The sequence below is a fragment of the Ambystoma mexicanum genome, chromosome 5p (assembly GCF_040938575.1).
Source record: "Ambystoma mexicanum isolate Mex_15411 chromosome 5p, UKY_AmexF1_1, whole genome shotgun sequence".
NCBI classification, from domain to species: Eukaryota; Metazoa; Chordata; class Amphibia; order Caudata; family Ambystomatidae; genus Ambystoma; species Ambystoma mexicanum.
The window spans coordinates 822,875,833-822,899,848 of record NC_090930.1 but is presented as its reverse complement, the minus strand read 5'-3'; positions in this window follow the sequence as shown (position 1 = coordinate 822,899,848).

Sequence of the window (24,016 nt, the reverse complement as noted above, 5' to 3'; positions counted from 1 at the left end):
CCAATCTCCTCCTTCCTATGACCTGCAGCCAGTCTGACCTGCCACATCAGCAACGGAAATGTTTACATCACAACTTCACTAATGCCCCGACCTGTCACACAAATTGCGACCTGCCTCATTCTGTAACTTGCACATCCTCCCACTGCAAACCCCCAGACCCCCCTTTTCCCCCGACCAGCTCCGAAACCTGAAAAGCCCCGAAAAACAACCATGTAAAACAGGTCGCAAACAGCTCCCCCTCCCATACCACCAGCAAACTCCCCCTTCTACCTTAACCAACCTTTGCAGCAACTCCGCCGATATTGGCCTCCTCCTGTCCTTGTCCCTCTTACTCTCTCTTGCCCATCCTTCCAACATCCTACTCGCCATTTCCCCCCCACTCGGCTGGAAACCCCAAAACCATTTCCCGTAAAAAGCAATTCCTGCTAACTTCCCTGCTATAGTTGCTCTTGACCAGCCCCTGTCCATGAACCTCAGGAGGAAATTCATGACATCATCCCTCCTCCTCTCTTCCGCATCCCAACTGCCCTTCCAACTACGCGCTCCCCCCCAATGATATCATGCCAGGCCCTCCTATAAGACTCCCTAGACGCCCCGGCCAATGAACCCTCCACCAAAGCCAGCGCTCTCATCCTCCTATCTTCCACAGCTCCTCCGGAATCTGCTGCCCCTCCTGATCCGCATCTGGAGCCAATCCACGGAATCTCTGCCATTGAAAACGAGATAATGCATCAGCGATGCCATTATCCTTCCCTGGCACGTGTTGCCTTAAACACCACATTCAATTCCATGCAACGCAGCACAAACTCCCTCATGAGTCTTGCCACCCTCTGATCCCTCGCTGATTGCCTGTTTACCACATGGACCACGCATTCATTGTCCACATTGAAATTCACTTTCCTATCCTGCAAATCCTTCCCCCACAACTCCAATGCCACCAGTAATGGGAAAAATTCCAGGAATGCTATACTCCTTCCCTCCTTCAACCACCGATCAGGCCATTTCTCCGCACACCATTTTCCCCCCAAATACTCCTAAACCCCCTGCTCCTGCTGCATCCGAGAATATCTGCACTTCCCGTGTCACCGGGTCCCCCTGCAACCACATCGACACCCCATTAAACTTCTCTAAAAAACGCAGCCAAATTCTGCAGTCCTCCCTCACTGACCCCGATACTCTTATCCGGCGATGCGGGCACTTTGCTCCTGCCATAGCCCTCGCCATGTTCCTACAAAACGTCCGCCCTGGGATGCGAAATTCAGATGCCCAACCAATCTCTGCATGTCCACCAGTGTCATTTTCTTGGCCCCCACCGCCCTTTCCAGCAACACCACCAGTTTGCTCACCTTGTCGTGCGGCAAGCGTGAGGTCATAGCCACTGAGTCCAGTTCAATTCCCAGAAATGTCAACACCACTGCAGGCCCTTCCGTTTTGTCTTCCGCTAACGGCACACCCAACACCTCCATTAGCTCCTGAAACAGCTTCAGCATTCCCTTGCATTCCCCCTCACTATCTGCCCCGCTAATAAACAGAAAATCGTCCAAGTAGTGCAGCACACTCTCCCAACCCAAGTTAAATGAGAAAACCCACTGTAGGAAAGAGGTGAATCGCCCAAACAGCGCACAGGAAATTGCGCACCCCATTGGCAAGGCTTTGTCTATGTATATTCGGTCCTCAAACTGCAAACCTAACAACCAAAAATCCTCCGGGTGCACCGGCAATAACCTGAACGCCGCCTTGATGTCACACTTGGCCATGAAGGCCCCTCGCCCTACCTTCCTTATCAGCTCCACTGCCTGGTCAACACTTGCATATAGAACCCCACACTCTTCCGGGGCAATGAAATCATTCACTGACATGCCCTCCGGCCAAGACAAATGGTGTATTAAATGAAACTCCCCCGGAGCTTTTTTGGGCACCACCCCCAGTGGGGATATAACCAAGTCACCCGGCAGGTCATCAAATGGCCCTACGATCCTTCCCGCCGCTATTTCCTTGCTTAATTTTTGCCTTACCACTTCAACATTTTCTTTGGCTGACTTCAGATTTTCAGCCCACCGGTGCACCCTTGGGCCCTGGTAACCCAATCTGAAACCCTCACTAAACCCCTCACTCAAAATCTTCACCCCTTCCCTGTCTGGATAGAATTGCAACCATTTTGCAGAACCCCCACTTTAATTGGCGTAAAAGCTTTTCCCCACAACCCCTCTGCCCGAACCTCTCCCCCTCCCCCTGACCCCCTGTTGGAAACATTGAGTGAGAGGGTGTTTTCCTCCACACTTGCTACACTCATGCCTGAACCTACACAGGGTCCTTGTGCAGCCATCCTTATTAAACGCCCAACATGCTGCTGAGGACTGCCCTCTGCCCCCTCCCCCCGCCCCTTCATGGGCGGGGCGACCAAGAAAGGGCCGGAAGGGCACCGGCAACCCACTTGCAGTGTGTAATGTCGGGGCAGGCCTCGTTGGGGCCATCCATTGCAGCCTAAGATCCATATCTATCTCCCCCCAGACTGCCTGCCTGTCCTCCGCCATCCTTGCTCTGAATTCCTCATCATACCTTACCCAGGCAAATCCCCCGAAACTCGTGAAAGCCTTCCTAATTAGGTCCATATATTTAAGTAGGGCCACACACCTCTCAGGAAATTTTTCACAATAAACACTGGCATAAATGATAAATGCTGACGTCCAATTCTCAATGGTCACCGGTACCCTTGGTCGCGCAGCCAGTTCCCTCTCCTCTTCTTTAGACCCCTCCTTAGCTCTCACTTCCCTATGGAGCAATTTAAAAACGTCTACAAATTCCCACACCTGAATCTTCTCCCTGGTCGCCGCCATCAAGTGCACCCCCAACGGTTTTGTTATCCCCATGTACGGCAGTTTTTTCTCCTTTCCTTTCCCTTCAACCTCCTTTTCTTTTCCCCCTTGCACCTCGAGCCCCAATGGCTCCACCACCTTGTCCGTTTGAATCTCCACTGAGCAAATGCTCTTCTCAACCCCCAAGGCTCCAATGGCCTGCACACCAACTTCCTTCCTTACCCCTTGAAATCCAGACCCCTCATTTCCCGTCCCCCTTCTTGTGACCCCTCTCTGCCATGCAGAAGACCATTCCCTTTCCCGCTCACCTCTTTCCACACCGGCCGTCTGCGGTCTGGCGTCCACACCAATGCTCCTCATCTCTTTTCTTAGAGGGCTCCTACTGCGGGGACAAAACATGTCAGCAGACTCACCCAGCCAACAGTTCCCCCGCCCTCCTACCCCCCAAACTCCCTAAACCTGCCTTTCCAGATCCCACCCCCAATATCTTCTCTCCTCCCCCCTTTCCCCCACCTCCCTATAACCTTCCCCCTCCCACTGCCCCACATAATCCTCAAAACCAACTTCATCACCCGTCCAATACCATTGTGGCTGAGAGCTTGTGCCCCAGACGAGTTGATCTCCTTCCTGCGAGCCCAGGGTGTCCACGCCACCACTCCTTTGACGTCTTCTCGGTGGGGCAGTGGAAACCCCTGCCTGGTCCTCTTCACTCGGGCGAGGCGCTCCGACCTCCGCCCTGGGGTCCTCATTGCTAGATGGTGTGCTGAACCCTCTAGGCTCTCCGTACTCTAACCAAGGAGGGGCCGTTCCCAAACCCTCTACCTCCACCTGACCAGCGGGGGCTGAGCAGCGCCCTCCGCCCTCACTCCTCCTAACCGGGGGGGCCGTTCCGCACCCCACACTATCCTCCTCAATTGATGGGGACCTCTCCCTCCTTCTCCCACCCGCACTCTTACGCAGGTATTTCCCACCTCTTCCCCGCTGCCCTTGCACCCCCTTCTGTGCCCCATCCCTAGCACCGCCGTTATTCCCTCGAGCCCCCCTCCCTTTGAGCACTCCCTGCTTCCTTAGTGCTATCCTTCGTTCCCTCCCCACATGGCTGCCCACCCGAAATCATCTCTTCCTTGGCCGCCCTCCTGTATATCTCCCTCCTCATCTTCCTGCCCCTGGATTCCCACACCTCCCCTCTCCCCGCCGCGGGGGTGCAAGCCACCACTGCCACGAGAGCCCCATCAGCTGCCGCTCTGCGCTGCGGCCTACCTCCACTTGTCTCCCCCTCACCCGTGACCTCCCCCACCGCCCCCTCCAGCTGGGCCCTAGATGCCCTGCTAATTATTGCCAGGGCCTCCCTCAGTGCCCTGGCATCGACCAATCCCTCCTTGCCAGCTCCCCGGCCCACCATTGTGCCCCAAGGGTATTCCCAGTCAGGCTAGCTAACTAAGCCCCCGAGCCAAGACCTACCCGTGGACCTATACCAAAAATGCCAACACTGCTACCTTTGCACAGCGTAAAATTAAACAATAATAACCCACTGGTACTATGAAACCCAGACAGAAAATGTATTTCCCTAATTATGTATCTATTTATTTATTGTATTTATTTATTTATTTTTGAAGTATTTATTTATTATATAATTTTTTGTAATTTTTTTTTAGAACCCTAATAAAATGTTTTTTACCCTTGTAACCACCCCCACCCTTCCACCTTGATAAGCTCCCCAACAAAAGAGCCCAGAACCAACAGCACGGGCACCAACTAGTGCTGTAGAAATGTCCAGGCACACTGCCACCTGGCGGTGCTCAAGCAGCACCGCACGCTTCCCAGTAAAACAAACACTGCCCCTTTAACGGAGCTGCACTGCCCCCTTTCTGAACGGTGCTGACACCGCGCCCACACTCGACGCCGAAGCCGGGAGACACACAGCGGAGCTGCAGGGAAAAAAAAGACGCTAACCTGCGCTCAATCCCTCCCCTGACCCACCACCCTGCCGACACCAACGGAGGATGCGAGACACACCGACACTCCTTAACGGCACACCCAGAGCCCTACAGCCCCCCGACCTCCTGCAATGCCCCCGCGATGTAACCCGGAGATACAGGGACCCACGGTAAGAAGCGGGGGGTGTCTTAGCTACGGCACCCCTCCTATAAATGTGCACACACAACTGCACTATACCTCTCTCTCTTTATTTATTTTTTTTTTTTAAACACCCAACCGCCCGCTCTTCCCACACTCCCCTACCTCACCTTACTATCTCGCCCGCCTGAAGGCCCAGCTACTACCAGGGAAGGCTCGGGAGCAGGCAACAGGACTTGACAATCACCAAGTCCAGCCGTCACCTCCCTCCCGAACCTTCCCTGGCCCCTTAAATACCCCAGGAGGCGCTCTGCCCCCACGGCCACTCGCTGGCCGTGTGCAGCGCCAAAAACTTCCCCGGGGGGAAATGCTTCGCGTTCCCCCCCGGGGCCCCTCTTTTGCCCTCTACTGGTGAGGAGGGTGGGACCTCTGACTTTAAAAGACTCTAGGACTCATTACCAGTTCGGTGGTATCTCGGAGGTAAATCCACTGAGATACCACCAAACTGTAATACTGTTACCGCCACTTGGTCCGGTGGTATTACCATTGGATTACAAGTGGTGGTGTTAGTCCCCAATTAAGTCCACATTTAATTGGAGTCCATAGGACTCCATGGGGGATTTCAGCAGAATGACTGCATTGGTTCTTGCTATTATTCCATTTTTTTTTTAAGGTCTCAAACTGTAGCTTATTTAATTATCTGTTTTCACATACCTGATGTGGGCATACCATTTTTTTTACCCCATGACACGTTGTTCTTGCTTCCGTGTCCTGACCTCTGGTCCACTGCTTCTGACTGGCTACAGCAGCATTGGCTGTCTTTGCCTCAAGCAGGATAGCAAGGATAGCAAGGCATGTCAAGGCAGTGGATTTACCATGATGTTAGCTGTCTTAGTGCAGACCTGGCTCACCGCCTTTTGAGTTCAAAACTCCTCTGGCTGCCATTCTGATTACTCAACTCTATTTAATTGTTTTGATTGTCCAACAAATCAAGGGTTCAAGCCAAGGGGGGCGAGTCACATTGTAAAGTTAAAGTAGTATTTCGAAAAAACAAAAAGCATTCGTTTAACAATTTCCATGTGTACAGCTGTATCTGGCGGGGGGATATGGTCTAAAGAAGGTTTAATTATTAATTTATTTATTCATATTTATTTATTTATATAATGCGCCACACGCCCGTAGGCCTCAGAGCGCAGACTTAAGACATGACAAGACAAACAATAAAAGAAGAAGGAGCAGAAGGGTCAGCAGTGGTAAGAGGCAAAAGAAAGAGAAAGGTCCTATGTTAGTCCGAATTGCATTGCATTGGCAAAGTATAGGGAAAGAAATAGATTTGGCCCGTGAATGTTAGACAGTGTTGATGTACGAAAGGTGGTAAACGGAGACCATTCACTTTGGAATTTTGATAGGCTCCCACGTAGCACAGCAAACATTCTCTCCATTGCCCACGTGTTCCATAATTTAGTCCACCACGGGCCCTGCGAGGGACCGTCCTGGCTCTTCCAACATTGGACTAGCGTGAGCCTTGCTGCATTTAAAGCATGAGTGATCAAACGTGCAAAAAACAAAGGCAATGAGCTCTTCCTCTGAGCTTCGAGCGCTCCAAAGTATAAGGAAAAGGGGGTCGATGGGCAGATCTGTGCCCGTTCTTTAGTTTATTTTAGCTGAAATCTCCTTCCAAAAGAGGAGGGCGGGCAGGCACCTCTACCACATTTGTCCCAGAGTTCCAACTTCAGCACACCCCCTCCAGCAAAGTGGTGAGAAGCCTCGTACAAAACTATATAGGTGCTTTAGGCTATAGTACCATATAAGGTATGTCTTGTAAAGGCACTTCTTGGTGGTAATGCATCTAGATGTTTTGACTGCTCTGGACCAGATGGAGCACCACCTCTCTGTTGCCATCTGTAGACCTAAATCCTTCTCCCTCATCCTCATGTAATAGGACAAGGTTTCTTCTATGTCTACCTCGTCTAAAAGGCGGTATAACTTGTATATTTTCCACTCTGAATATTGTCTCTAATTGTTAGTTAAAGTGGTGAGTGTGTTCTATTCCCAGCCTCTCTAATAGTGTGAAGTGTATGGCAGTCTGATTACAGACAGACCACGGTTAAACGTTTACCGATCATATTTTTTGTTGCTGAATGGCAATTTAGACTAATTTATTTTGGCCGAGTTTGCTGCTTTTTCTTTTTTACCACAATACCCCTGCACCCTCCCACTTTCAGCCTCGCCGCCCTTTACTGTAGACTTTACCCCAACTTACCATCTACATGTTTGTGGTAAAAACAGCTAAAAAAATATGGCAAAACAATTCAGTGAAATTGCTATTCAGCAAAAGTCGGTACTACCCATCGTTCTGGGACCTCCTATTGTGACTCACCAGGCCTTTGAGCACTTCTCTTCCACCTGCCCTCCAGTAACACCTCTTCTCACCCTGTATCTCATCTTCCCATCAGGACACCAGAGCCCCAATGCCAGCAGTTGCTTGTCTGTTTCCATGCGCAGCAGGTAGGAGCCCTACTGTCTCCTTCGAATGTTCTTCCACAGTTCATTGTCCTCAAGAAGCAGCAAAACTTCTGCTGTTATAGTCTGCTGACTCTGGGCCTGTTGCCAGTATGGTTCTGCTGGTTAAAATGGTGGGAATGTAGTGTAACTCAGTTACCACTGTGTTACCGCACCACCATATACAGATCTGGTGGTAAAGTGGACGATTGTCGTCCAGCAAAATGCTAGAGGTAAATCTTCCACCTTACAGCCAAAAAATGGCAAAATTGATCGTGCTAATTCTGCCAAAATCCCCATGAAGTCCTTTGCACTCCAAAAAATTGGGACTTGCACTGCCTACTACCACTTGTGATCCTGTAGTAAATGCATGGAACAAAGTGGCTATAATGGTAATTCCGTTTGGTGGTATTTTGGCAGATTTACCACCAAAATACTGCCAAACTTGTAATGAGGCCCAGATTGTCTGGTATTTCTAGATTCCAGCTTTCTGCCATCTTGAATTGTAGGTAGGGTCGTTTATTTCAACTGTATCCTGACCGCCCCTCTGTTTGATTTTTCTTTAATGTTAAGCGATCCCACAGCTCTACAGTTTCTTTTTGCGTGTTTTTACTGAGTAAATGTTTAGAATTGACGTAAGAGAGAGTTACAGATGTTTTTCATAACAGACAATTATCTCTGCTCAATTTTCTGGCGTAACCACGCCATTGCCAGTTGTTCATTTTGAAAATCAATTGTGGAATAGAAACAGAAAGCAGCACTCATTGTACCGAAACAAAAGCCTCGAAAGGATTCCTGAAATATTTCGATAATTCACGCAAAACCACGTAAGAAGGTATGCGCAATGTTTTCCTGTCTCTTCTGCTGCTTCAAGATGAACATTTAACAGAAATATCAAGGACAAAATAAACCAGAAGCAGAAAGTATTTCATGAACACATCTGCCACTCAAGATGTCTTTTTCCAAACATCTGAAGATATTAGCATCTGTTTCCGAAATTAATGCAGTAGGTTTCAATTAAGAACAGGGCAGTAGCGAAATGTAAAGTACGTTTACCATCTGTTCAAGCAGATTTACCATTTCACAGATCAGCAGCTCGACTACACTGTGCACATTTTGTCAGCATCTCAAAAAGGTGACCTACAATGCGCTATAATTTGACATAGCGGCCTGTACTTTTATTTTTAATTGATTGAGACACAGCGTGTACCTTTACAAGAACATACAAGTTCACGTTGTGTTCGGAAGGGTTTTCGTGCACCTCGTGCAGAAATAATGAAGAATAATTTGTGCGTTCAGTGTTTACCGTATATTCCCCACAGGTCTTCCGTAAATTACTCTAACATTTAAGGGGCTTAAAAGCAGTGCTGTAACCTTTAGCTGTCCAGTTGTTTTGGACTATGGCCCTCATTACGAGGTTGGCAGTAACCCGCCAGTAGTACCGGCGGGTTGCCGCCAACCCTGTAACACTGATTCCTGCCACCTGATATCCCCGGTGCCACCAGGATATTGCAAGTGGCGGGTGCAGAGTAAATTACCATTCCCATGGAGTCCTAAACTCCATGCAAATGGGGACAATGAAGAACCAGCACTGTTGCTAACCGTGCCAGTACTTCACATGGCGGTAGGGGCCTGATTTCCCGGCAGGTCAGGCCTACTGGGGGATACCTGCCCCTGCTGGTATTTTAGGACTATGGCGGTCCGGAAAGGGTGCTGGTACGTTGCTACCCGCAACCTTGTTTCCGGATCGCCATACTCATAATGAGGCCCTATGAGTCTGATTAACCTTCACCATTTTCTATGTTGGCTTGGGCTGATGGGAGCTGTATTCCAACACATCAGAAGGGCCAAAGGTTGCAGAACATTTCTGGGGAAGTTCTCTCAGTAATTCTAGTGGCCTAATGGATAGGGCATGTATTTTTGAGTATATACATCGATGAATCATAATTTGTTATCCAAAGCATCTTATCTTTGATTTTCTGACATGCAGACACGTGAACCGCACGGGTCAGAAACTGCCATCTTGCGATAATCTTATCCATTGATCAATCACCCTAAATTCAAATGCCCTGTAAGCAGTAAATCATAACACCCGGCCCTCAAGCTAACATCAGCAGACGCTAACTTTAAGCTTACGCCCCTTGTCACCACGGCAGTGCACGTTTCAATGGAATGTCCCCACTGCACAATCTATTGATGTGTTCCTATGGAAATTCCAACTTGCCTCTTTTCTCGATAAGTATTTAAATAGCACTTCTGATCAGACAACATTGGAGTTTCTGCTGCTTTTGTGGCCGTCTATTTCACGCCGAGTCTCCATGACTCCTTTTTGCTCTTATGATCTACCTAGCCACTACAACAAATAGAACGGAAAAGGGTACTTTCACTAGCTCAATTGACTTCTGTCTACAAGCGCTTTTGCTTTCAATAATTATTACATAATTGACAAATGTCTTTGCTAAACCATATTTAAATTGTATATTTGCATTAGTTGTGTTTTTCATGTGCCAATGAGAACTTTCCAACTTTGGGCCTATTCCTCTTGTCTTTGCACTATGCGTTTCTAAAATATGTCTGTTTCTTATAATTTTCTGATACAGGCCATTTTTAAAATAAAACATCAATGCATTATTTTATCCAAATTACTAAATATTTGTTTCTCCCACAGTTGATTTTTTACATCTTCATTACTCATTAATTATGCCATAAATTCAACCATACCTTTACAAGCTGGAGCATACCGAAGAAGAAATGCGCAAGATAAAGTCGCCAAAAAGAAGGTAAATCGAGTGAAAGTGGTGACGATCCCTCACAGGATCCTGACCCTCCTCGCATGGAAGATTTTTCCACTTAGTCTACATGCCATCTCTGTGACGTAATGCCAACCTTGGTGGAGAACAGTTGTTACTGAGAAAACTCTGGCTGCTTGGCCAACATAGCGGAAGAAGAACCTCCACCACTTTGCGTACCCCGCTGCATGACTTCAGGACAGCCTGATTTTGTAGATCCGTGTTGAGAATGCTGATGGTGCAGATGCACAAACATAGAGTAACTGTTGGCCCTCATCCTCCTAGTTATGAGTGAGTATTGTGTCCATCTGTTTTATCTGTGCCAACCTTGCACTATAGCCTTTTATGTTGTTCTCCTAGCCCATAGTGATATCATGGGTTCACTCACAATATATATTTTGATATATTGAACAATGAATTGTTTTTTTTTCCTGCTAAATGATTCCATCTTCTATTTTGAGACTCAACAATATAATTTTTGTCAATTACAAGCTATGACCAAATTATCTTCCTATCTTTTTTTTTTACCAAAGTGCTTATGCATTATTATAATGCCCTTATTTTTTAAAAAATGGGACTGTGACTTCTCTACTCACAAACTGTTTTTGAGTTCCTCCCAATGCCTTATTTTTTACAAGATAGGCCAAAAAAGATAGATGTTTTGATAAATTATTCGATTAATTCGACATAACTATTTTCCTATCTTTTACACAAATTGTACAGGCTTCTGGACTGTTGAGCATTTACTTGGTGGGTTCATGGCCGACTGGGCTTATGTGTTCTCTGTGTCATGCTCGTCTGTCCCGTTCGAGCCATACGTCAACAATTTCCTAGTGCCTGCGGACAATTCCTAGGATTTTTACCAACAGTGCCACTACAAGATGTATATAGTTTGAAGTTTGCATATACCATTTTAGGGGTCAGAAATGTGAGGTGGACAACTTGATAAAGGGTTTTCACAAATAGTAGTTTTATTAACTTAAAAGGGTGTGATAAACGCCTCGCTATCTCTAACCTAAAGAGGATTTACCTGTGTATCAAAATAAAGCTAAAGCAAAACACTCTAACTAATGACATCTGCCCCTCACACTTATACATACATCAAACTCATAAAGGTATTATATAGCAATACAATTTGAACAAAATAACTGTTATGCTTAAACATGAACCTTACCACCAGGTATCCTTGTAATCAGGGTCATATCCCCTTCCCCAGGTTCAAAACAGGATTTTCCAAATGAAAGTTAAAAATAAGAAAGTTCCTTTTAGTAGCCAAGCTCTGCTCTGTATATAGCATAAATTCCTTCGCACGCCAAAAGTCTTTCACTTGGCCTTTGGCAAAGATTCCACAAAACAAAAAAGTCTTTGTCTTCACACATATAGTCAATATTTCAACATAACTTCTCCTCCTTGAAAAACAAACACTTTCACAATTCTTCTTGATCAACAACAAGGTTTTGCTAGGATGATTTTTTCACAATCTCTTACTTTAAAAACAAACACTCTCACAATTCTTCTTCATCAACAACAATGGGCCTCATTAAGTATGGCGGTAAGGTAACAACAGCGCCAGTATCGCTACCGGCACCGTTGCTACCGTACCGCCATACTAGGACTTCTGCTCGCGGGTGCCCTAGCAGCCGTACCGGCACCCGCGAAAAGAACATGATGGTAGCAACGGTACCATTATGAACGGTACCGCTGCTACCATCCTCCCCATTCCCATTGAGCCCTATGGGGTCTCAAATGAGAATGGCGACATACCGACTCTGGCACGCGCAAAAGGGGAATTACCGGGTCCGTCGAGGTCAGAATGGCTCAGTGATACCCCTTTCGTGGGTGCCGGAGCCGGAGCTGAGTTTGGGGGTAGCCATGCCGGTAAAACCGGCAAGGCTATCTCCAACCTCGTAATGAGGCCCAATGTCTTATCAGGATGGTTTTACCACAGTTCATCAAACACATCAGTGGCCTTGCCACTTTCTTTCCTTTACAACCTTCAACCACAATACTGTACTTCAATGTCTTCTTCCTGGTCCACTAACTTGCCAGGACTATCACACCACTAATAATCCCTTTCCTGGTATACTCGCCTGCCACGATAAAAACTCCTAACACTGCTACAAGTACTCTGTGGTGAGGCTTGCTTCAAACCTTTAGACAAGTCTTTAACTTTCAACTACAATGAGATTCACAACAACTTCTGTGAGGATACAATCCACATGTGTGCTTTTTATTCCACGGATGTATTTGCCACATGCAATGCAGGTTATGTTCCTCGCCACCTTGATACCTTCCACAAAGAGGGCTTCTTTGCTGCTGCATTTGATTCCCTACTTTCACATCAACTAACAGCTGACAATGTCTCTTTATTGTGCTTGCCCTTCTTTCACTTAGGGAATGCTTGCTGGTGTCTTGTTTAACTATTGCCTCTTCTTCACGCCGAGAATAATGGTTACAATCATACTGCAATATTGTTCTCTCTTTACTTTACCAATGTTGTTTATAATCTTTCTGAAGTATTGCCCCCTTTTTACTTTGACAATACGGGTTTCTATCTTGGTTCAATATTGCACTCTTTGCTTTGACAATGCTCTTTGCGTTAGCCGTAATAGTTTTAATTTTTCTTTTCTTGTTTTCTTTCAAAAGTGCTTATAACGCCAATATGACTATGTTGCATTAGTTGAGTATTCAAAATGTTTATTAGCAGCCCCCTGTTGACCATGGAGCATTCATGCGTTACTTAATAAAGACCACCTCACTGGTCTCTCTATACGCGTCGGTTCGATCCGCTGCCACTTCTGCTTCTTCTTCTTCTGTTGATTTCTGAATGGCCGACAGCTTTGGTCGTAGTCCCGTGGCATGTGCTGATTGGGAAAGGAGCCTTTCTTGCTTCTTGTGCACTCTGGTGCTCGCCCAGCCGCCGGGAGAAGGCACAAAATAAGGAAAGCCTCTCTCTTCAAGGGGAAAGCCTGCAACTGTGGCTTGCAACTTGTTCTACTGCTCCACCTTTGTGTTCTAATGGCCTGAACCCGAAGGGGCCTTAAATATTCAAAAATCCTGCTCAGGTATGGGTCATTAGAACCACTGTATACTGCAGTTCTGTACCTCTGACCCCTCTTCCTCGGCCCTAATGTTCTGGTTGCTTTGTATATCCAAGGCCTCAATTTTACAATAGGACATCAAAACTGTGGGATCTCTAGGGAAGTTAGAGGGTTCTCCCAACTTTCTTGATCTGAGCCCCCTCTCATGTGATCCTCTCACAGAAAACCACCCCCAGGAACAGAATCAAGAAGCATCTGCCTTTACCTGGCCAAATGAGAAGGGTCCCAGGCCAGGGTTCTTGGTATCATCACCTCTGATTCATCACATACCATTCCCCTAATGTCACTGGTTTTCACAGCCTCTATTGGGAATCATGAAAGGAAATCAACATTACCATGTACCTTTCTTTTATGACGTTCAACACGAAAAGCAAAAGGGCTGTAACTCTAGCATTGGTATATTTTCTTAACTCAACCACTTAAGGGGAACATAATCATTAACTGGGTGAAATTGTCTACCTTTCAAATAATATTTAAAATAAGATATTGCCCATTTGATGGTTAAGGCTTCAAGTTCCAGAGTGGCATAATTCTTCTCTCAGGGGAAATAGTTTTCTGCTAACATAGAGAATGGGCTGTCCTATACAATCATGTACATGTGATAATACAGCCCCAGGACCAGTATGTGATTCGTCTGTTTGTAGGATAAAAGGTCTATTGAAGTCTGTTACCTTCAAAACAGCTTCACTTCATAAGATCTGTTTTAGTTTGTCAAAGAAATAGTTGGTCTTCACGATGGCATTTACGTCTTTGGGGTTTTGCATTTCTAAACTTGTCTGTGAGAAGGGAAATGATGTAAGTGAAATTAGGGATGAATCTTCTATTTTAACCCACTAGGCTCAACAAGGTCTGTTGTTCTATCTTAGTCCTGGGAGCCTGAGCGTCTTCAACGGTTCTAACCTTTTCAATCTGTGGTTGAAGCTATCCATTTCCCACAAAGAAACCTAAATGCTTTACTGTTGATCTAGCAAGATGACATTTCTTCATATTGACAGTAAGGTCAATTTTCCTTATGGCCTGTTCAACCTTATATATATAAGACACCTGTTCTGGCCATGTTTTACTATCTATGATGATATCATCAATGTAGGTACCGCACGAATGAAGCTTATGGCTTAAGAACTTGGTCCATTGGTCTTTGGAAGGTAGCTGGGGTCCCATGCAATCCAAAGGGTGCAACTTTAAATTGAAACAAGCCTATCGGAGTGGAAAATGCTGACTTAGGTTTGTCTATGGGATTAACTGGTACTCGCCAATAGCCTTTAATTAAGTCAATGGTAGAACAATATAACCACATCTCCCAATCTATCAATCATATTGTTTATCCTAGGCATGGGATAGCTATCGAAACTGTTATGCCTCATTGACTTTTCTAAAGTCAATACAAAACCTCTATGAATTATCAAGCTTAGCAACCAGCACAAGAGGAGAAGACCAAGGACTTTGTGAGGGCTCAATAATATCTGCTTTTCACTTCTTGAATAATCTTTTTGCTACTCTCTGGGATTCTATAAGGTTTCTGACGAATAACCTTTCCTGGGATAGTACGAATATGATGATATATTCCTTTTAGTCTACCCAGTCCAGCCTTAAACACATCAGGGAATTGTTGAAGGAGGTCTATCAGATCTTGTTTTCTGATTTTGTGGTAAATCAGGAGAAATATATTTATTGGTATCATTTTCTTCAGTAAACACATTAGTGGTCCTGCCACTTTCGCTCCTTCACAACATTCAACCACAATGCTGTACTTCAATGTTTTCTTCCTGGTCGACTAACCTGCCTGGACTACTACTAACAATCCCTTTCCTGGTATACTCGTCTGCCAGGATAAAAACATCTAACACTGCTACAATCACTCTGTGGTGAGCTTGCTTCAAACGTTTAGAAAGGCCTTTGACTTTCAACAACATTTAGATTCACAACTTCTTCTTTGAGGATAAAATACACATTTGTGCTGTTTATTCTGCTGATTTGTTTGCCACATGCAATTCAGGTTATGTTACTCTCCTCCTTGATACCTTTCACAAGGAGGGTCTCTCTCCTGCCACTTTTGATTCCCTACTTGAGGGGTAGATCTATCTCCTCTACAGGAATGACAACCCTGCCCCTCTCAGACTTCAGCCAGACCACCTTAAGTTCCGAAAGCAGCTCAAGACCCTCCTTTTTTTCTCTGCCTTCTATCTTTTGCTCATTTGCTAACTTACCTGTTTGCTGCACCAACTGGTTGCTTGGTTCCCTCAGAGTCTCACTGGGTACCAGGCTTCTCCATGACCAGTGTTCCTTTGCACTGCCTCCTGGCCTACCACACACTGAGGGGCTGTAACCCCTACAGCAACCCTGCCTCCTGCACTTACCCAGAGCCGCGCTGCTCTGGCTACACTTACTTAGAGCCATGCTGCCCTGATCAAACCCCCCCTTTCCTCTCCCTTGTACTTCCCCCTCTCCTTCCTGTTGCACTTCTATTGTCGCACTTGCATGATCTGATTAACACAAGGCCTCGTAAGATTGTTTGTCTTGTCCTCCCTATGTCTTCCCTCCCTTGTCTTGTGGCGCCTAGAAACACTTGTGTACAGGTCCGTTATAAATACTATATCATATCATACTTTCACATCAAGTAACTGCTGACAATGTCTCTGTTATACTTGCCCTTCTTTGGCTTTGCCAATGGTTTTAGGTGTCTTGATTAACTATTGCCTCTTCTTCATTCTGGGATTAATGGTTACAATCTTTCTGCAATATTGTTCTCTCTTTACGTTGCCAATGTTGGTTATAGTCTTTCTGAAGTGTTTCCCCCCTCTTACTTTGAGTTTCTATCTTGCTTAAATATTGCCCTCTTTGCTTTGGCAATAGTAGTTGTAACGTTTCTTGTTTTGTCTTCTTTCAAAGTGCTTATAGTGCCAATTTGACATTCTTGCTTTAGTTCGGTATTCAAAATATTTATTAGCAGTCTGCGGTTGACTACGAAGCATTCCGAGGCCAACTCATCGGTCTCTCTATATGTGTCCGCTCGATCTGCTGCTGCTGCCACTTGTTCGTTTGTTGATTCCTGAACATCTGACATCTTCGGTCGTATTCCCACAGCCTGCGCTGATCAGGAAAGGAGCTTTTCTTGCTCCTCGTCCACTCCTTTGCCTGCCAGCCACCAAGACAAGGCACAGAATAAGGAGACCCTTTCACTGGGCTGAGTAAGATACATTTTTTTGTTTCTCCCTTGTGCCCCTCCCTTTGCTTGGTTGCGCTCTGGAACACTTGTGTATGAGCGGAAGATAAATAAAATATATCATATCTTCAAGGGGAATGCCTGTCAAAACACCATTCCCGCTGCGCAACCTCTGCACTTCAGGTTTTCAACTTCAAAGACCCTCTCAGGACAGATATCTGCTTCAAAGACAGCTGCGGCTCTGGTGTCTTAGTTTCTCTTCTTCTGCTGCTGCAACTGCGGCTGGTAACTTCTTCTACTGCTACACCTTCTTGTTCTAATGGCCTGCACCTGAAGGGGCCTTAAATATTCAAAAGTCCTGCTCAGGTGTGTGTCATTAGAACCATTAGACTGCATAATGCAGTTCTGTACCTCTGAGACCCTCTTCCTCGTCCCAGATCATAGGGAATTGTGGGACTTGAAGTCCCCAATGTTCTGGTTACTTTTTATAGCAAAGGCTTCAATTTTACAATAGGCCAGGATTCGCCCAATTTCCCCTAGAACACCACGCCTAGGATCAGGAAGCATCTGCCTTTTCCTAACCACATGAGAAGGGTCCCAGGCCAGGGCTGTTGGGATAATCACCTCTGATTCATCACAACCTTCAAAAATGTTACAAAAAATATTGACTTTCAATACAAAAGATGTCTCTTATAATTTGAAATTAATTACTTTGGACATTATTTCAAGTTAGTATATTTTATTTCAAGTTTTTAGTTTTTCTTGCGAATTTTAAGTTTTTCTCCTATATTCCCAAACAACATACAACAAGGCACAAGCCCTAAAGTAAAAATACTATAAACTTAGTACTTGCATTATAAAACGGATTGCATTTCTTCTTATTATTATTTCTTCACATGTTACTTTTTTTTTTCACTTCCTCTAAATTTCATTTGATTCAATTTGGGAAAACACAAGTCTTTTATTAAATGTAACAGTCATCACACTTTGACAGTCATGGGAAATAAAAGCAATGACGTAATATGATGACAAGTGAATGTGTTTGTCCAAGTCACCAACACCACCAAGTACACTAATAAAAACAGTATGCTGCACCATCAAGATAAACACAGATTATTGTTACTGCCCTGAATACGTTTCCAATATCAATTGATATGATATGATATGGCATTTGTGACGCGCCTATACACAAGTGTTTCAAGGCGCGACGAGGCAGGGAGGGGGGAACAAGGGGAAGACAGACAACGATCCTACTGGGCCAGGTGTAATTCAGACCGCGCAAGTGCAGGGGTAGGGGGAAGGGAAAAGTGCAAGGGGAAGAGGAGGGGGGAAGTGCAGTACAAGTAAGAAGAATAAAGTAAATAAATAGGGCCAGCTGGTGGCAAGTGCAAGGTAAGTGCAGACTAGTGCTGGGAAAGGGGGGGCTGTAGGGATACAGAGACAGTCCCTCAGTGCAGGGGTTGCCAGGGAGACAGTGCAAGAGGAGAGTGGCTGGGCCCAGGACCGAGGTCGGTGAGAGTGGCCCAGTTGCAGATTCGGTGCAGATTCAGACGAGAATTTAGCAGGGGAGAGAGAAAGCAGAAGCAAAGAGGAAGGTTTTGAGGTGCTTCCGGAACCGGAGATGGTTCTCCTCAAGTTTCAGGGAGGCAGGAAGGCTGTTCCAAAGGGAGGCCCCTGCCACAGCGAGAGATCGACCTCCAGCTCGTTGCTTCGAGAAGCGGCTGACCCTTAGGGAGTTGGAGATGGATGAGCGAAGGGCTCGGGAAGGAAGATATTTAGGAAGAGAGAGTTGAAGGTATTCTCAATTAAACTCAATCGTAATCTATCAAAACACGTTCCCCTTATCAATGCACTGTTATCCGTTTTTCCATGCCTTTTATCCTGTTTTGTGGTTTTGGTCCAGCAGGTTCAACAGAGTGTGAATGTACAACTCAATGGGGGTCATTACAATGGCCGACTGTTGTACTAAGGAATGTACTCTTGGCATACTGCATCCTGCCGAGGCATCAATTCTATGGAAAGACTCCTTATTTTACATTCACCATGGAGTATGGGTATAAAGCCGCTTCATGGTGTTGTACTCTCTGGACATGATCAAGCAATGAGTTTGTTGTGAAACGGGTTCTGCGCCTCTTTTTTGGGCAGCTTATAACTTTGATGCCCAGTGATATCTGGGTTCTGTCCGTGGACTTACGTCCCTTTTCAGTCTTTTGGATGGACCTCCGATTTGTCCAAAGGGCGGCGTGATGTCCATAGCCATCTGACGTGCCTGCTGATTGGATGATGAAAAGCGTGAGGTGCATCGGATTTGTGGAAATGCCTGCCATGTTGGATCCACGGACAGTCGCGGCTGACTGCAGACATCGCGGTGGGTGAAAAAGTCTGGAAAACAAATTTTGGGTTATTTGGTGGTGGAAAGAGGGGCTGGGAAGGGTGGGGGAATGGAAAAAAGATGATATTGGGCTATATTGTAGGTGTCATAGTGGTCCACGGACACCGCAGTAGTTCGTGGACAGGACTATGAACAGACTACTTGGGAAATACATTTAGAGTTATTTGGTGGGTGAAACAGGTTTTGGAAAGGGTAAGCGAGTTGAATAAAGATGATATGCAGCTATTTCTATAGGTGGAACAATCGGCGGACATCATTTCGATTGCAGGGGATTCAGGGAGAGTTTTATTAGTTGATGGTCTATGGTACGTACTTGTTATATAGTTAATCGTATTCTGGTGGTTGTGTCCAGATTCTAGGGGGGCATGGCCCCAGGACATGCTCCCCAGACTCTATCCACTGGCCACCACAGTACTAATATTTTTGCACTAATTTTAGGTAATGTAGTAGGAGTATGGCCAGAATGACCACAGTAGTAATATCTTTATACTAATTGTAGGTAATGTATTGAGAATACAAAGTGCTTGTAATATGGAGGAATGATGTAATTGAACTGTATATGGTACTTATGATTGTAATACAATTGAGGAATAAACTCATAGAATACGTATTTGATTATATTTGCTATGGTTACTTAGCTTCATAGCGTTATGAAGCTGGAATCTATGGTTTTTCTATGAAAAAACAATACAATTTGTTAAGCATGATAGTTTAACAGCTATACAATTTTACATATACTTTTTTAGACCCTCATAAACAGTACATTCTAAGTACTATGTTTGGTACAACATTGGTGTATGACACACTGCTATTGTTTTGACATTTAATAATCATTGGGTTATTGGGAGAAAAAAAATCCATAATGGATTTTAAAAAACCTGATTACAATTATGTGGGTGTAAGTGTGATAGTATGTTTGTTTGAAGTATGTTGTGATTAAGGGAATGCTTGTAGTAGTTGGATACCTGTTGGCATATTCTAACTACATTAGAGGTTAGAAGATGTTTTGTCGTATAAGAATTAAGACGGGCCTCATTACAAATCAGGCAGTCTGGAAATAACGGCGGCGGTAAACCCGCTGCCACCGTTGTTTCCGGACTGCCTGATCCCGACTCCTGCAGGTGGGAGGTGATGTTCCCGCTAGGTTTGACCTGGCGGGTTTAACGCCGCCCGCCTGCAGGCGGATGAGGAAACACCGGCAGCATTACGAGATGCTGCCGATGTTTCCCTGATCCCCATTCCCATTGAGTCCCATGGGAATGGGGATTAACACCATTCCGCCTCCGTGATTCCCGGAAAACTGGGGTTGTAATGCCCTGGTAATTCCGAGAATCACGGAGGCGGAATGGTAATACGAGTCCGGCGGTAACCAGGCAGTTTTACCGCCTCAGTTACCACCGGACTCGTAATGAGGCCCGGTGTATTTGAAGTATTTTGGAATTAAGGGTATTTTTCAAGTAGTTAGATACCTGTTGGTGTATTCTAACTAGATTGACTTTGAAAAGTATTATTGTAGTATTATGGATGTAGTTTGATACCTGGTAGCGTATTCTAACTGTTAATTGTGCGACAGTTTAGTGACTAAATTTGGGTGGAAGGAATATTAAGTAGGCATTTGTTAAATTTGCTGGTAACCTATATTTTGGAGTCACAGAGGTATCGTTACATTCAAACCAACCACAAATGCAGTGTAGTGCCCTGAAGTGGTTGTGGCACCAGTGTGGTATACTATACCTACTATTGTGAATGTTTTCTTTCCAAGAGCTATTTGGCCGTGTGTGAAGCCTGTAAGTTTACAGTTATTTTTGGTACCCTCTGCATTGTACCTTCGAAGCATTAGAATTACATATTGGCTATGTGAGTTTATTTGTATGGTGGAACGATTATCTGATTTGCAAACAAAAAGGGCATAATTTGCCATGATTTGCATTCTGCAGAAGCTGGTGAAATGCAATGGATTCAGAATTTGGTATTGATACATATACAAATTGTTCATTAGGGATGTGTTCTTGTGAAACATGGTTGCAGAGAGTCCATGTATGTGTCCATGTGTATGAAATCTGGAAGATTTCATTAACAGGGATTTGTTTGGTTTCCAGTACTTGTAGTAAGTACATTAAGAATTCTTGTGGATCTTCCTGTGTGTTTATGGTAAAATGTACCATTCCTGCACAGTAGTCCAATTCTTGCCTTATAGCTGAGACACTTTAAGTGTTATCAGGATTATTTGTGGCATTTCTATGAAGGACGAGCATTTGCAAACACAACAGATCCTAGCCATTTAAGTACATTTTGTGAACAATTGGTGGCAATTGAAAGAGAAGATTTATTGTTACATAAGCATAACAATTTACTCCAGTTGTGTTGTTGAATTTAAATGGACCACAGAGTTCTGTTTGTGGATCGTTTGATGGGCCTGCAGATCTTTCTGGAGAAGAGACTTTTGTGTATTTGCTTTCTGATGGACGTGCAGTTGACTTTGTACTAGACAGTTTTGTGGTTGTATTGTTTGATGCAGAAGGAGTTGGTCATTGTTTCTTTAGCGGTATTGTTGGGAGATCTGTTATATATACTGTTTGTATTACTTGTCTTTTTAAAGGTTTCTTTTTTTGAGGTACAGAGTACATATCTAGATGGGGGTGTATAGTACCCATAGACAGTTGTATTTAAGGATGCAAGGAATGTAAGTGTTTACTTTGTTTGCATCAAAGTTAAATAGGAATAGACCATTGAGCGTACGCAGACGTGAAAGTGCTACCTAACTCCTACCTTCTTTAAAGACTGTGCTGCCAATGTCAATCAGTGCTTGGTCTAGGGTTAGACCTTGTGATTTGTGAATAGTGACAGCATATGCAAGATATAGAGAAAATTGCTCTTTGCATATGTACATGTCTTTGAAAAGAAGGAAACGTGCTATTGTCCGGCCACATTTTTTAACTTCTGCACATTTGTCAAAGTGGATATTGACAAACTTAATGTTGTTGCCATGCGGATATGTCTGGAAACCAAGAACTGTACCAATTGCTCCATTGACTAAATCTGGTTCTAAGTCAAGGACATGTTTTAGAATTACTCTGCAATTTAAACACACAGTCAATATTTTCTCCAATCCAGCTGTGCTTGAGATCAATTTTTCTAAGCTATTTAGTCGTGCTGTTGCTTATTGACACGTAGGAAGTGTCATGCGTGCACTTCTAGTTTGTCTGGGTAGCTGATATGAAGTATGGGTTGCATTTCTTGTTTCAACATTGTCTCTTTGAATTGACTACAGCTTGCAAGTGTTGGCATTAAAGACATGCATTTTAGATTGTGTTAATTGTTCCATGACATCAGAAGATCTGTTTTATCCATACAACTCATGGATTAGTCTACTATTTAAGATAGATTTTGCATCTTTTGTAACACCAGTTCTAATGCTTTTTAAAATGTTAGCATAGGTGAGTTAGTTCTCTGTAATGAAAATGTAGCCGTAGTTTACATTTCCAATACTGCCAAGGGTATTGATGCATTGTTTGTGTCCTTACGGTTTGAAAATAGGTTGACCTTTCACTGGTGTTAACTGTAGGAGGTCTCTGAAAACAATAACCTGTTTTCCTCGAAACAGTTGTTCGTACTTGGTTTTTAGGACTTCTTGATTTATGAGATGAATTAAAGCCAATATGAGGTTGGAAACCATGCTTCCTTCATTTATCAGGAGCACTTTCATTTGTTTGCGAATTCGGCATACTTCAGTAGCTGCTTCTGCTAGTAATTTATAGTATTCTAATTTGTTTTGGTGTTCTACGGGGAGGAGCATTAGTCGGTGTAAAGTTACACGTCTTATGTTGTAGACAGCTAAACCTGTGGGCGCTGTTACTAGAGCCAAAAGGTTGTTGTTTGTTAAGTTTTGTAGAAATGTGCTGATTATTTTAATTAAGAATGTTTCTTCAGAACCGGCTTCACCACTTACATACAGGAAAAGAGGTTTATAATTTTTACTGCTACAGGTTTGAGTAACCATGTTCAATTTCTTGAGTGACTTCTAGATAAATGGTAAGTTGTTCATCATTTAGCTGTGATTCGAGCACTGACAAGTCTTCCTCAGATTGTTTACATTTATACATGGTATTTTCTACCTCAGTCATTGCTATTTCTGCTCCATTTTGAATGAGTGGTTCTCCATGTGGTTCTTCGCTTCCTGTAAAGGTTGACTGCCCTCTGCTGTGTCTTTGTCTAGTTGAGCTAAAATGTCTTCCTCTTGTTGGCGTTCATTGTCCAACATCCAACATTTGTTTGTATTGTTTGAATTGTCATTTGTTAAACTGCTTTCATTTGCTTTGAATGCAGCTTCAAATGAGTCATAGTCACATAATCATTATGTTTCTTTTCTCCAAGGTCTAAAAAGTTTGCTTAGGCCCATATAATACAGTTCTCTATAGTGTGGAGAATTAAATGATAACTTTATATGATTCATTAGACTGGGTTTGGTGAGTTTCACTAGGTTTCCTTTTCAAGTTGAGACTGAATATTTGCCTTTTGTCTCATTTGGTGTGACATAGTTTTTGTAGGTGTAGTTTTGGGCAAAGTCGTACAGACACATGTTTTCCTAAGCAGTACTTCTGTTTGGGTAGTATGTGTCAATTACATGTACTGGCAGTTGTGATCTCTTGGTAGGATTTTAGTACTCTTTTTTTGGGATGAAGCTGTTCCAAGGTTTAGCCAGACAGTGGGCCTCATTAGGACCCTGGCGGTAGCCGTGCCCTTATTAAAGGCACAGCTGCCGCCGGTAATGATTTTTTTCCGGGGCCCAGAAAATGGCAATAACCGGGTGATGCCGACCTTGGCAGACCCGGTTATTGCCCTTTTCTGGGCTCTGGAAAAAACTATTCCCCATTCCCATTCGAGCCCCATAGGGCTCAATGGGAATGGGGAGGATGCTAACAACGGGCCCGTTAATGACGGGCCTGTTCTTACCATCCTGGACTGCTAGCGGGACCTGCTAAGGATTCCTGGTCTGACCAGGCGTTCCTTAGCGGGTCCCGCAGCAGTCCTCATAATAGAGCAGCCCGTAATAAACGGTGCCGGTCCCCTACCGGCACCGTTCATTACGTGGCCGCCTGCCTCCTAATGAGGCCCAGTGTGTTCAGATTTGCCATATAAGGCTGTACATGTTAAACGGTCTGCAGCTTCATGGCACC